Here is a 14,573-nt window from a genome sequence, read left to right as displayed (position 1 = left end):
AATGTGTCTGTAGAATGCTACTGGTTTTGATTTTTTTAGAAAAAAAAAATAAAACTGAGCATAGCCCATATCTAGGCCATATTAAAACAGCAGATTTTAATAAAGCAAGAGCAGTAATAGCAGGATCTTATGGATGGAGAAGCTAATGGAATACAAGTTCAAGATTGGGTAAGAATTCCTAAAGGAGATACTAAAAGCACAAACGCAAGCAACTCCAGTAAAATGGACCACATTACAAAAAGTCAGTGTGGCCACACTAAAAGTTTAGGAACATCTGAAACAAAAAAGAACTACTAGATAAAGAAATAGATAAAGAGCCAGGTCACAAGAGAACACAAAGAACTACCAGAAAGCCTAAAAGGTTCACAATCATAGAAACATGGACCTCAGAGGCCATTTAGTTCAACCTATAGTTCAGAATAAAACTTCATAGGGATGGGATTCTTCATGTCATTTCATACTTTAATTTTGATTCCTGCATTATAATATAACAAGGAGTTGGACATGGATTCAGTACTCTCATCAAAGTTGAAATTTTTACCTAACATTAAGGGGCTGAAGCAGTGGTGGGTTTCAACCTGTGTTACCACCGGTTCACTTCATGCACGTGCTTCACGTGCACACATGCCAAACATGCGCTCCGTGCAAGCGCACTGTATTACATGGCAATCCGCTCTGCCACGCCTTTCAGCTGGGCTAAAAATGAATATAAGGTATATATAACGCGGGGGTGGGTAGGAGGGCCAAGCTAACTGTCAAAGAGAACCGGTTTGCTCTCAGCTCACCATCGCCGCTACCGGCTTGCCCAAACCGGGCTGAAGCAGTAGAAACCCACCACTGGGCTGAAGACTTCTCGACTGTTGTATCCAGAGGAGGATTGTGTTTCTCTAGTGTTTGCTCTGGTAGTATGTTTTTGAATGTATTTTCTGTTGTTTCAGAGAGAAGACCTCATATCCTTGCATTCAATTCAGAAGAAAAATATTTTAAATGTGTATTAGGCATAATGTCCTGATCGTCCTAGTTATTTCTGAGATAATACAACTAGCTCAGAACATAGTAGACTCTCCTGTTTAAAAGGTTAATAAATAGAGACTTGACAATCACTTTTCAACAAATCAGCAGAAGTTGCATGGAAACATAAGGACCAAAAGAATGTAGGACTTCTATCCCCAGCAAACATGCCTTTTTTCATCTAGGTCTCCAAAAACATCAATTGTGACAAAAGTAATAGACTTTCCCCCCTTCTTTAGCTGTGTGCCAGTCTGAATTTCCTCAACTGTACAATAATCATTTGTCCATCCAAAGAATTGGAAGGCTATTGAAGCCAACAAATGTAACCCACTGCTCTATGCAGTAATCTAAGTAACTATCTTGAAGACATTTTGTAAAAGGGAGCCATCACTTCTCAGGTATTTTGTTAGATCAGGCGCAGGAACAGAAGACGTGACCAGCTCGATACATGTAACAAACTTTATTTACAAGTAACAAGTAAAGAAGACTGCTGGCACGCTGCCGGAGCTCTCCTTATATTCGCTCCCGGCAGCCGCACCGCCCCTAGACAGGGATTCAAATCTCCCGCCCGATGGCTGGCAGCCAATCAGGGCGGATGTCCTTATAAGGACATAACACTCCTCCCCCCTTAGTCTGGACTGTCAAATCTCGTCCACAAAAGTCACGTAATCCCGCAGGTACGTAGGACGCCTCGGCACCCTAGCTGACCTGCGCAGTCTCACTTGTTCTCCGTCTCCGACCTGGGTGGACGGGGCTCTGTCGTCTCCCGGCTCCCTCTCCGGAACCGGGCTTGGTTCGGCTGTCGAGTGAGCGGGGTCACCCCCAGCACCTCCGGCCGGACCGCAGACCTTGGATGGCTGGTTCTGGTGGTCTTCTTCCTGGCCTGTGGATCTGTCGCCTCGTCTCGGTGGCTCGGTTCCGACCCGGGAAGAGCGTCTGAATTTTGGTAAGTCCATTGTTTGCTCCTCCCCGGTCTCCCGGGCGCTGCGGTTCGGCTGTGGTTCGGCCTGGTGCCGGGTGGGTGGTGGTTCTGTCTGGTGCCCTCTGGACCGGCCCGCCGGCTGCGGGTGGTGCTGGCTTGTGTTGCGTTGTCCGACCTCGCAGGGGTGGTGTTGGTCTGCTAGGTCGGGCTGGCGTTGGTCTACCCTGTCTGGTCGGTGGTTGTCGACCTGGTCGGGCTGTTGTTGCGGCACTACCTCTGCGGGGCGGCGGAGGTCTCCCTTTCCGGGGTGGTGCAGGCCTACCTGGCCGGGTTGTTGTCGGCTTTCCCTTCCCCCTAGTCCCTGGTCTACCGTTGGGTGGTGCCTGGGGTCATCCGGGTCGGGGTGTTGTTTCCTGGCTGCCTCTTGTGATGGGCGGGGGTCCCTCTCGCTGGGGAGTCGAGTGCCACCCTTGCCCATAGGTTTGGGGGTGCCCGTCTTGGATGGGTCCCGGTCTACTCGCCTGGAACTGCAGTCTCCCTGGCTGGGCTGGCATGGGCTGCTGTAACTGGTGGGGTGCGCTGCTCCTCCTCTGGGCAGGTCCCGGTCTACCTGCGGGCTGGGTTGGTGGTCCCTGGCCTTGCCGTGCCCGGTGCCCACCTGGCTGGGTTGGTGTTGCCATCCCCCGTGCGGTTGGCCCCGGTCTACCTCGCTGGGCTGCCGATGTGACAGCATTTGGTAGTGGGCTGGGCCAACCTTGTCGGGGTGGTGCTGCTCTGCCTCGCAGGGGTGTGGTAGGCCTACCTCGTCAGGGTGTTGTAGGCCTACCTCGTCGGGGTGTTGTAGGCCTACCTGGTCTGGGTGTGGTAGGCCTACCTCGCCGGGGTGTTGGAGGCCTACCTCGTCGGGGTGTTGTAGGCCTCCCTCGTCAGGCTGGTTTTCATGTGCCCCCCCCCACCTTTTTCGGAGTTGGTCGATGTGGCGTCTCGTGAACTGTCCATCTTCCAACTCAACGATGTAGGATTTGGGCCCGGTTGTGCTGGCAATTTTCCCCTTCAGCCACTTAGGAGAGCCGCTGAAATTCAGTGCGAAGATTGAATCTCCTTTGCTGAAGGCGCGAAGCGGGCGGCTGGCGGTTGCGGTCACTTCCGGGCTGTATTGGGGGTGCAGCCGGTCCAAGGGTGACCTCAACCTTCTGCCCATCAACAGTTCGGCCGGGCTCTTGTGGGTGGTGGCGTGTGGCGTGATGTGCTGGGTGAGGAGGAAGTTGTCTATGCGCTCTTGCCAGTCCCCCGGGCCCATCTTGGTGAGGGCCTCTTTGGTCAGTCGGACCATGCGTTCGGCTTGTCCGTTTCCGGCCGGCCTGTAGGGGGCGGACAGGGCGTGGCGGATGCCCAGTCCTGCCAGGAAGGACTCCATGGCCAGGGATGTGAGCTGGGGGCCGTTGTCCGAAACTAGCACATCCGGAAGTCCATGTGTGGCAAACAGACGGCGCAGGGCTCGGATCGTCGCTTCTGTTGTGGTAGATGCCATGGATATCACCTCTAGCCACTTGGAGAAGGCATCTACCACGATGAGGAGGTGTCGCCCTTGCATCGGACCCGCGAAGTCAATGTGGATCCTCGACCAGGGGTTGCTGGGGGTCTCCCACTTCGCGACTTCGGATTGCGGCGGCGCTGGGCGAACTTCTTGGCACGGGTCACATCTGGAGACCCATTGTTCAATGTCTCTGTCCATGGAGGGCCACCAGACGTAACTCCGTGCCAGGGCCTTCATGCGGACGATGCCCGGATGCCCCTTGTGCAGGGTTTCCAACGTCCGCCGTTGCAGAGTGCTTGGAATCAGCACCCTGTCTCCCCATAGCAGGCAGCCCTTTATGGTGGACAGCTCCTCCTGTTTCCTGGCGAACGGGCTGAACCTTTCCTCCGGCTTTTCCGCTGGCCACCCTCTGAGGATCCAGGACTTCACTTGGCGGAGTGTGGGGTCCTTTTGAGTGTGGACGGCCACATCTGCGGACGACACCGGGCAGCTGGCGTCGTCATCAATGTGGAGTAGGTGGAGCGTGGGGGCTGGGTCTTCGACCGGCTTCTTCGATGGGCATCTGCTGAGGGCATCAGCATTCCCTATGGCTGTGCCTGGCTGGTGCACGAGCCGATAGGAGTAGCCAGCTAGGAAGATGGCCCATCTCGTCATTCTTGGGGACATGAAGGTCGGGGTTGGTTGGTCGCCTGCGAGGAGTCCCAGCAGCGGCTTGTGGTCTGTGACTATGGTGAAACGTCTGCCGTAAAGGTATTCGTGGAAGCGCTTCACTCCAGCCACGATGGCCAGGGCTTCTTTGTCCAGCTGGCTATAGTTTCGTTCTGCGCCGGACATTGTCTTTGAGAAGTACGCGATTGGGGCTTCCGAGCCATTGGGCAGTTCGTGGCTGAGGACTGCCCCCACCCCGTAGGGCGACGCGTCGCAGGTCAGTCTGATGGGGAGCGTCTCGCTGTATTGGATGAGGACGCTTTTGGACGTCAATAGTCCCTTGATGGCCCGGAATGCTGCTTCCTCTTCCTGGCCCCACTTCCAGGAAGCCGATTTCCCCAGCAGGCGGTGGAGTGGCTCAGCAACTGTGGCTTTCTGTTTTAAGAAAATGGCGTAGAAGTTGAGCAACCCAAGGAAGGCCTGAAGCTCCGTTTTGTTTTTTGGGCTTGGAGCTTCATGGATTGCTTCCACTTTTGATTTGGTGGGGTGTATGCCTGTGCTATCAATGAGGAAGCCCAGGAACTCGACTTCCTGTACTCCTATGATGCACTTGTCCCGCCTGACCCTCAAACCCTTGTCCTTGAACCGCTGCAGGACAAGCCTGAGCCTTTCAAGGAGTTGGGGTCTCGAGTCACCGGAGATGAGCACATCATCGAAGTAAGGCACCACCCCTGGAACGCCTTGGAGAAGGCGTTCCATCATGGATTGGAAGATGCCAGGGGCAGCGCTGACTCCAAATTGGAGGCGGTTACATTTAAATGCCCCTCTGTGCGTGACAATCGTTTGGGCCTCCGCCGTTTTGTCATCCACTGGCAGTTGCTGGTAAGCCTGGGCCAGGTCCAGTTTCGCGAAAATTGATCCAGATCCCAGGGAATGCAGCAGGTGTTGCACCACTGGGACTGGGTATGCGCTCTGTGCCAACGCCTTGTTGATGGTACAACGGTAGTCAGCACAGATGCGCACAGACCCATCATGCTTCAGTGGGGTCACAATGGGGGTCTCCCATGAGGCATGATCGATCGGTTCCAGTACGCCCTGGGCTATCAGCTTATCCAGCTGTTCATCTACTTTAGGCCGCAGGGCAAATGGAACTCGGCGGGGCTTGAGCCTGATTGGGGTGATTCCCTTGTCCAGATTAAAGGAGATTGGCCTCCCCACAAATTTCCCCAGCTTACCATCGAAGACTTCTTTGAACTCTTCGATGATGGAGTCGAGTTCGTCCCTGCGGATCTCGTGGATGCCCTGAAGTGAAAGTCCTAGAGGCTTGAACCACTCCACGCCCAACAGGTTCGGTCGGCTGTGCTGCACAATGGTGATGGGTAGCTTTCCATCGAAGTCGTTGTATTTCACATGGATGGTTGCTCTGCCTAGGATTTCAATGGGGTTTCCGTTAAAGTCCACAAGTTTGTCTTTCGGGGCTTTCAGCTGGGTTCTTTTGTATGCCGGTTTCAGCTGTTGTAGGTGCTGCCAGTCCATGATGGAGAAGGCGGATCCGGAGTCTACCTCCATCTTGCACGGAGACCCCTCTGCTAACAGCGTCACGTGGAACTTGGTGGTTCCCTCGTCGCTTGTGTGAGCGATGGTGGTGGTCTGGTGCACCGTTCTGTTTCGGGGATATTCCTCCTCCCCGCGCCGGGACTGGTTTGAGGACCGTTTGGATGTCCTCTGGTTATCTTTGCGATTTTCCCGGAATCGCGGTCTGGGCGGCTCCGGGGCTGGGTCTGTGGCTCTGCAGGCCTCGGCGATGTGGCCCCTCTTCAGGCATCGGCGGCAGGTCGCGTCCCTCCATCTGCAGGTTGCTCTGGGGTGGTCGCCTCTGCAGCTGCCGCATCGCTCTCCACGGTCGCCATGCTGTGGTGTTTCCCGCCTGGGAGGGCGGGACACCTTGTGGACGGCCATTTCCTCATCAGACTCGGATTGAGTGGTTGCCTCGTCTGATGAGGTTGGGCCCGACTTGTGGATCTTATGGATCCCTCTTGCTTTTACCATTGCAGCGGCTGCTTGTTCGGACGTCTCCGCCGCTGTTGCCTCGTCGAGGACGTCTTTAAGCGGAATCCTCTTCCTGCTGAGGAATTTCTTTTGCAGCCCCACATCTCGCATTCCAAAAACAATGCGGTCCCGGATGGCGTTGTCCACATTGTCGAACTCACAGTTGGCAGCGAGTTGGCGGAGCGCTGCCACAAATTCTTTGATGGATTCACCTTCCCGCTGGTTTCTTTGCTGGAAGGTGAACCTGTTTGCGATGGGGGTGCCTGTAGGTGCATAGTGCTCCTGTAAGACGTCCTGCAGGTCGTTCCAGGACATCTCCTCGATGTCCCTGGGTGCCACGAGGTCCATCGCCATCTCTAGGACATCCGATCCGCAATGAGCCAGGAAGAGGGCTCTTTTCCTCTCATCATCGAGGTTCTGGTATCCATTGCCTCGCAGGAACTGCCGGAATCGGACCATGTATGACCTCCACTTCTCCCGGGATGGGTCGAACGGGTTCAGCGCGGTCATCGGGGCTTGCGGGGTAGCCATTCTGGAAGTCGCTGTGGTGAAGTGACTTCAGCTCTTTGGGCGATCGTGCTGTGAGTCTTTCTCAGGTTCTCTTCTCTAGTCCTTCGTCGCCAGTGTTAGATCAGGCGCAGGAACAGAAGACGTGACCAGCTCGATACATGTAACAAACTTTATTTACAAGTAACAAGTAAAGAAGACTGCTGGCACGCTGCCGGAGCTCTCCTTATATTCGCTCCCGGCAACCGCACCGCCCCTAGACAGGGATTCAAATCTCCCGCCCGATGGCTGGCAGCCAATCAGGGCGGATGTCCTTATAAGGACATAACATATTTGATTACACTTTCAAAGAACTTGAATAGCAAGAATTTTTTTCTAATGTTCAAACAGAACCTTCCTTCCTCCCTTCTAAAATAAAATTGTTTTTCCTTGTCCTTCAGTTTGGAACAATAAAAAACGGGTGTAGTAGCCTTTCAGCAAATTACAAAGTATTATTATATCTCCTTTCGGTCATATCTTCCCAGGGCTAAACCCACCCAGATCCCTCTGGTTTTCCCCAAAAGAGTTGTTGTAAACATTTGTGTATGACAAAGTGCTAATGCTATTGCTCACTTGATTTGTATGCTATTTTTATCTTCATAAAACATTCCCATGATTTATATTTTCTGATAGTAATCATATTGTCATGCTTGGTTCTATTTATGCTTCTAAAAAAAAAATGTAACCACATCAATGGAGTGTCATGTTTGGGAGGATACAAGGATGGACTTGAAGACAAAGCCCCATGCTTAATCCCTGGCATCATTTGCTGAAAGAATTTCAATATGAAAAGGAAGCATTTTTGTTTGAAATCACTTATCTCCAAGAGCTCACAAAGTGAGGGAGTGTAGAAGGCAGCTGCAAATATTCAAATACACAAATGGGAGGGGAAGCTTTTGTATATTCCATCATTTAAAAAAAAATCCTTTGGTATAAAATTATAATACTAAAATCACTCCAATGGCTATTTCTCTTTTAACAAGGCAGTATAAATTGGAAACCAAACTCTAAAAAACGCAACTGGGCAAATTATAAAGACATTGATGAACCTCAGATATTCAGCATCTTGTGCAACCATTAATTCCATATATCAGTGTTTCTCAACCTTGGCAACTTTAAGATTCGTTGATTTCAGTTCCCAGAATTCCCCAGGGAGCAGGGCTGGCTGGGAATTCTGGGAGCTGAAGTCCACATATCTTAAAGTTCCTAAGGTTGAGAAATATTGCAATAGATCTTCAATCTATCAACTTTCAAATGATAAATTGGCTGGTTTTCTGATATATATACAATATAATGAAACTATACTTCTATTCCACTTTTGTTGTTTCATTGCAAACTGGCTTTTGAAAATCATCAGGAATTTAAGAAATGGATGAGTGAAATTCTATGGTATATCAACTATACAGTATTCTATTTAATTTCAAAACTGCAAACTTACAGTGGTTGATAGAATTTGTCATCATATATAAGTGTGAGGTTAAATTTTGTCAAATGACATTTTGTTAAGTGATTAAGGTAGCTGTACCTTTCCAATTTCTGCTTGGCCATATTCCTCCACAGTTGGACACTGCTTTGAAACAGCAGTACAGACTAGCTGGAGAAATATTATTTCTAAATCCTTATTAACTTAAGAGATTCCACAAAACTTTACAGTTGTGCTGTGTAGATATGAAGTGCTGAACAATCTGCTGGGTTTTTAAAGAACAAGTATAAATTTAAATGTATGTAATATTAGTAATTAGAAGCCAATGAGTCAGTTTTGAGTCTTGGTGACCTTATAAACAAATGTTAATCATTTTTACTGGCCTTTCTTGTTATTTGATGGTATACAAAACAGGGATAATTTCTAGCACTTCTAAGTATATTGCTATATGTATTACATTAATATACCTTATCTGTTTCCTTCTTCCTTCTCTTCCTTTTTTGTCCTCTTCATGCAATCTTGCTAAGATTTAGTTAAGATATTGATATTCTGTTCCCTATTTTTAAAAATATCAAAGTGGTTTACAATTTAAAAAACAAAAGTTATTGGATACAGCTGTAGGAGAAGGAGTCCTTAAAAGTTGGAGGGGGCAATTGGAGATGTTGTACATTGGGAAATATTGAAAGGAGAAGCCCTGGAAGAGTAAGTTGAGTAGGTGCAAAGAGACCTGGGGAAATAAACTGGGGAAGGAAAGGAAGTGAAGGATTTCCTTCTGGAAATTGAGTTAGCAAGCAAGATTGCTCACTGGGTTCAAATAGCTTACTACTACCGTGTTTCCCCAAAAATAAGACCCTGTCTTATTTATTTATTTTTAACCCTGAAATAAGCACTTGGTCTTATTGCCATGCACTCAAAAGCCTGATTGGGCTGATTATCAGGGAATGTCTTATTTTGGGGGAAACAGGGTAGGAAGTAGTTGCCTGGAGATGTTTCTCAGTGTAATACACCTGGTCCAGGGGTGGGTTCCAACCGGCTTTACTACCGATTCTCTTTGTGTGCGTGCTTCGCGCGCGATTGCCATGTGCATGCTCGGTTTGTTCGCCTGCACGCCAAACTTGCACTTTGCGCAAGCGTGTTGCAAATCTGCCCAGCTGAGGTGCGGCAATCCGCTCTGCTGCACCTCTCAGCTGAGCGAAAAAAGAAGAAATTTAAGGTTGGCATAACGCCGGGGCAGGTGGGAGGGCCCAGCTCCCGAAGACAGAGAACCGGTTTGGTGACGTCATATCGTCATCGCTACCGGCTCTCGCGAACTGGGCCGAACCAGGAGGAACCCACCACTGACCTGGTCATCTCTACCCCTGCCAAACTTGGAATGGTGAAAGCCAGCAAACACAATATTAAGCCATTTGTGCTTCTTCCACCTAACTAACAGGAAACTATTATTATTACTATTTTAAAAATAGTAAGTCCGTATCCCAGCTTTTGAGTTATGAAAGGCCTGGAGTAACAACAATCCCCCTGTTCTGCTTGACACAGAAAAGGCAAATAATTTGGACTTTTGCAGAAGCAACTAAAAAAGGGAGAGGATATTTAGCTATCAATACATCATATTTCTTGCATATAACTTCTTCATGAAATAAATACCGATGGCATGACATTGTAGGTTTGCAAGCAGGCATGTTATAACAGCTGCAACCATGGTTATAAGTTGCAGTACACACGAATCTTGCTTGGGGAAGAAAGCAATGGATGGCTGAAGGCCAAAGACTAGGAGGTGGGGTAAGGCAAGAATTGGAAATCCAACCCAGTTTTACATGGATTGTGACTCTGACTAGAAACTGACTAGAAAGATTAAGATCAGGTTTGGTGACAAAAATGCATAAGATAATGAGGGGGAATCTATCTGGATATGTTACAGCAATTGTGAAACTGACTATCTGAATTAAGATCAAATTTGCTGATAAGGAAGAATCAATTTGGGCAGTTTGCTGTGTTTTATAAGGATTGTGAAACTGACAAGCAGGAGTTTGTTGATAATGTTGGCTATGAAACAGAGCAGAACAGTATCTATTAAACTTTTCAAGACCATGGAACATTATATGCTCTGCCCGTGTTTGGGTGTGTGATGTCTTCAAAAATCACATTAACTTTAATAACCTGATTCTTTGAAGTGGGAACATTTTTTTTCCTTTTAGGCTCTCATGAAAACCTGAAAAAATATTGGTCTCCTTTAATAAAGGGCGCAGAGGAACCACATTCACTCAAAGTCTGAGACACCTTTTCTAATTATCTTTTTTAAGTGTATATAGTTCCCCAACACCATATCAGAGATAATATAGAAAATTAAAATGGAGAGCCACTGCTGTCAGGAAAACTCCACTGGATTTATCAAGGGTGTCCAACAGCACCATATTGACTGGATTACCACAAATGAGGCTCTGATCTTGGAGTGAAACATGCAGAGTGGATGCTATGTAATTTTTTGCCATCATACTTCCTGAAATGCAATGACACGCTCATATTTCATTTTCTAAAATGTTATTGAACTATTATTGCCAAAAAGGACAGCATCATAATTCTGAAAGCCTATTCTCTTCAGGATCAAGACTGTTGTGCAAAAAGCTTGGAGACCTTTCAGAAATGCTGCATTCTGTCACCATGAGCATCCATTGGTTTGAGGCTCTCTCTATCACTATAGAGCAAAGGTCTTCAAACTTGGCAAGTTTAAGACTTGTGGACTTCAACTCCCAGAATTCCTGAGCTAACATGAATGGAGGAGGAATTCTGGGAGTTGAAGTCCACAAGTCTTAAAGCTGTCAAGTTTGAAGACCCTTGCTATAGAGACTGAAGCTTGGCTTGTAAATAGAGCATATAAGCTAGATTCTGTTTTCAATCAGGCCATGCTTGCAGGTTCTTAAAGACTGCTTGCTGGAGTCTTTTTTGGCTTATTCACTTTGTCTGTGGTTGCCTGACTAAGAGCTTCCCACCACCACCATTACCATCAAATTGCTCTTCGTGCAACTATATTTCCTCCAAAGAGCATGGAAAATCCTTCCACAGCTAATTTGGCCCTTGGGTGTTGTTCCAGTGCGCAACACAGACCTTTAATTTGGGTGGGGGAAGGTGGTTTGGCAATGAAAATGAGTTACATTTGCTAGTTTCTATTGATTCTGATATAGTCTGCACATGTACCAGTCAGTGGTCTTCATTAACTCTGGAAAGTTGGTCAGTGAGTGCAAACTTAAAATTCCTTTACTTAATTTAACTGAAGGGAAAAGTAAAGATGATTTTGTCCTGTCATTTCTACCAACCAAACATTAAGAGTCCTCAGGGAGAAGGGCGGTATACAAATTCAAAAATAAAAAAAATAAATAAAAAAAATTAAAGCACTTTATTGAAACCTGGGACATTTCTGAAATCTGAAGAGATGTATATGGCCGCCATTACCAAGGGGAGAAAGCTGAAGGTGAAAGACAAGCAATTATTTTTAAGGATGAATACAGATACACAGCATTTTGGCAGGGAAACACTGTGAAGGAAACAGAAGGAAATTGTTCTCCTTGCTTGCAACTGCAAGGGCTAATTCACTGGCCCTGATTAATTATCCTTGTGACAATTACAAGACTCTGTTCTTTCCCAATTCACAAGATCAGACTTGCAGTATTAACATAACACACTGCATACACATCCTCCATATGAATGGGGCAAGACACAATGGCAGCTACACACTTCCCAGTCATTCTTTGGGACCACCATCATCAGGTATATATGTAGATCCCTGAAAGGCTGCATCACATCACATCAGACTACCTTTTACATATGGTGGGTGAGATTATTGAAGTTCTCAAGTGAATGCCAAGGAAACTAGAAAGCAGCTGGAAAACACAAAACATATCTAAAACCCCTTTCTTCAGCTAGGAGCTTTTTACCAGGTTACAAAAAGAGTAAAATTTCTGGGAATTTTTACCTTTTCATTTTATATTTTATCATGTGATATGTTTGTGGCATCTTCATATCACATGGGATTGAGTTCTTGTGTGCATGTTTTGCGGCTTATACAATTTCTTTGTTTTCTGTTCTGTTTCTCCCCATCCGGCCACCTCTCTATTTGTTTTATGGAGAATTGGTGACTTAACAGAATAAAAATATCAAAACCACATTTTGGTCACCAATAAGAAATAAATGAAAGAACCCAGCATTTTATAGGAAAAGCAAGTATCCTGCAGAAGACTCTAAAGCTGTGTTGGCAACTTTAAGATGTGTAGACTTCAACTCCCAAGATTTCCCAGCCAGCTTGCTTTCTCATAAATTAGTCACAACCAGAAGTACGTGGCACAAACTGAGGATGGTACATAAACCATCCAGTTTGTAATCTTCTGAGTTACTTAATCAAGCAGAGACAAATGCTCAACCAACTGGTTACTAAGTCTATAGAAGAGTCTATAGAACTTTTGCTTCCATCTGAACAATGTATCTGACCTGAATAATGTCAACCCTGAATTATATCAAGTGCTGAATAATACCAAAATAAAAGAAAAAGACCATGCAGTTCTAAACTTTTAATTCTAAATGCTTGGGATCTTAATGTTTTACTTCCCATTTAGTCAAGTTAGCTTGCCACCAAGAATGCTGCACAGTGCTCTTAGAGGAAACTCTGAACATGTATCCCTGCCTAGACTGTGTCAAGTGGATAGCAATAGCACTTAGACTTATATACCGTTTCACAGTGCTTTAAAGCCCTTTCTAAGCTGTTTACAGAGTCAGCATATTGCCCCCAACAATCTGGGTCCTCATTTTACTGACTTCTGAAGGATGGAACGCTGAGTCAACCTTGAACTGGTGAGAATTGAACTGCTGAACTGTTGGCAGCCAGCAGTCAGCAGAAGTAGCCTTCACCACAGTTCTAGCTTTGTCCTGTGCTAGCTAGAGATTTATTTGTATCTACTTAAAGTGGCAACCACCATTTAGTTTCCACATTTGGCTTTGGATTTCAGAATTGGTGCAAATGCATATATGGACAAAAGCTTATAAATACTAAGGAATCTTTCACAGTCCCTCTTATAAGCTTTGCCCAATATAGAATATTCTTTTCACCTTCTGTGAAAAGAAGGAATGTGTTGCATATGTGTTTCAGGTCTCCTTCCAATTGCATTTGGGAAGCACCAAGAGGCTCTGGGTCACGTGACTGGGATTGTTAGAATGAAGCAGTCATCAACATTCCAAGGTGTCTCACCTGGAGAATGTTTTGGGAAACTTTTTCTGGAAAAAGAAATTCTCCCACTTTGATCTGGACCATTTAATCTTTTTCTTTTGTCTTCTCCCACACACTAAATTTGGTCCTGTTTGATTTTCAGAGAATTACAGATACTCCTTGAATTACGCCTAGGTGCTTAGCAACCATTCAAAGATACAACAGAGCTCCCACACACACACACAAATAGTACTTATGAACTAGTTCTAAAGTTTCTATGGCCAATTGCCCCCACCCTTGAGGTCATGTGATCATGTTTTGGCTGTTTGGTAACTGGCCTGCATTTACTACATGGTCACATAAATACAATTTATGATGTTTTTATCAACAATTTCCAGTTTTCAGCAAAAACCTCCCATAGCAAACAATGGATTTACTTTGGTGATTCATTTACTGTAATTGAAGTAGTAAAAAAAAAGTTTATAAAACCAGATCAGTCACATGATGGCCCATTTTATCACCATCTCGACTTATGATCCTAATGGGCAGGCTCCATTATAGTTTCAAGTCAAAGACTACTTCTATCCTGCTGACACACAGACAGACATGCAGACAGAAGCCTGATTCTCTTTTCATAGTTTTTTTTCCAACTGTCTGACTCAAAAGTCTAAAGACATTCTCTGCACCTCCATGTTGCTTCCAGATATCTCAAAATGAAGGTTCCTGAGAAACCTGACATAGATTTCCATGCCTTGGTATATTTGGATCATGTGTGTTGTGTGCATCATGTTGTGAAGAGGATCAGGCTGGCACACAATGTAAATCCTCTCCTTTTGCCATGTATGCAAAACATGGCATACATTCCCAAAGATTTGCCATACAATGCTACATGGATTTTATGATGTTATTACGCTGGATTTCTCCTCCTCTCTAAGAGATATGAGAGTACTTTTTCATAAGCCTGGCACTTATACTTTACTTATAGTTTGGTAGATAGCCAAGTAGATTTGGGCTTTCCTGAAGATGATTCACAGATTATCTAAACCAAACTTCTGGTGCAACATTTGTGCCTTCAAAAATGAAAAAGAGAAGATGCCATGGGCATCTATATAATGCCATTATATAGTAACATTAGGTTTAATAAACCAAGTTATAGCCTGGCCACATTCAAAGTCATTAGGATATTTTTAGGATAATGTCCTAGAGGAAATCAACCCTGGTTGCTCTTTAGAAGGCCAGATCCTGA

Source organism: Pituophis catenifer, unplaced genomic scaffold (genome assembly GCF_029215685.1).
Source record: "Pituophis catenifer annectens isolate HBS135680 unplaced genomic scaffold, rPitCat1.0.hap2 SCAF_1, whole genome shotgun sequence".
In the NCBI taxonomy this organism is placed as follows: Eukaryota; Metazoa; Chordata; class Lepidosauria; order Squamata; family Colubridae; genus Pituophis; species Pituophis catenifer.
The sequence above is the reverse complement of the archived record's forward strand: the minus strand, read 5'-3'. Positions refer to the sequence as shown.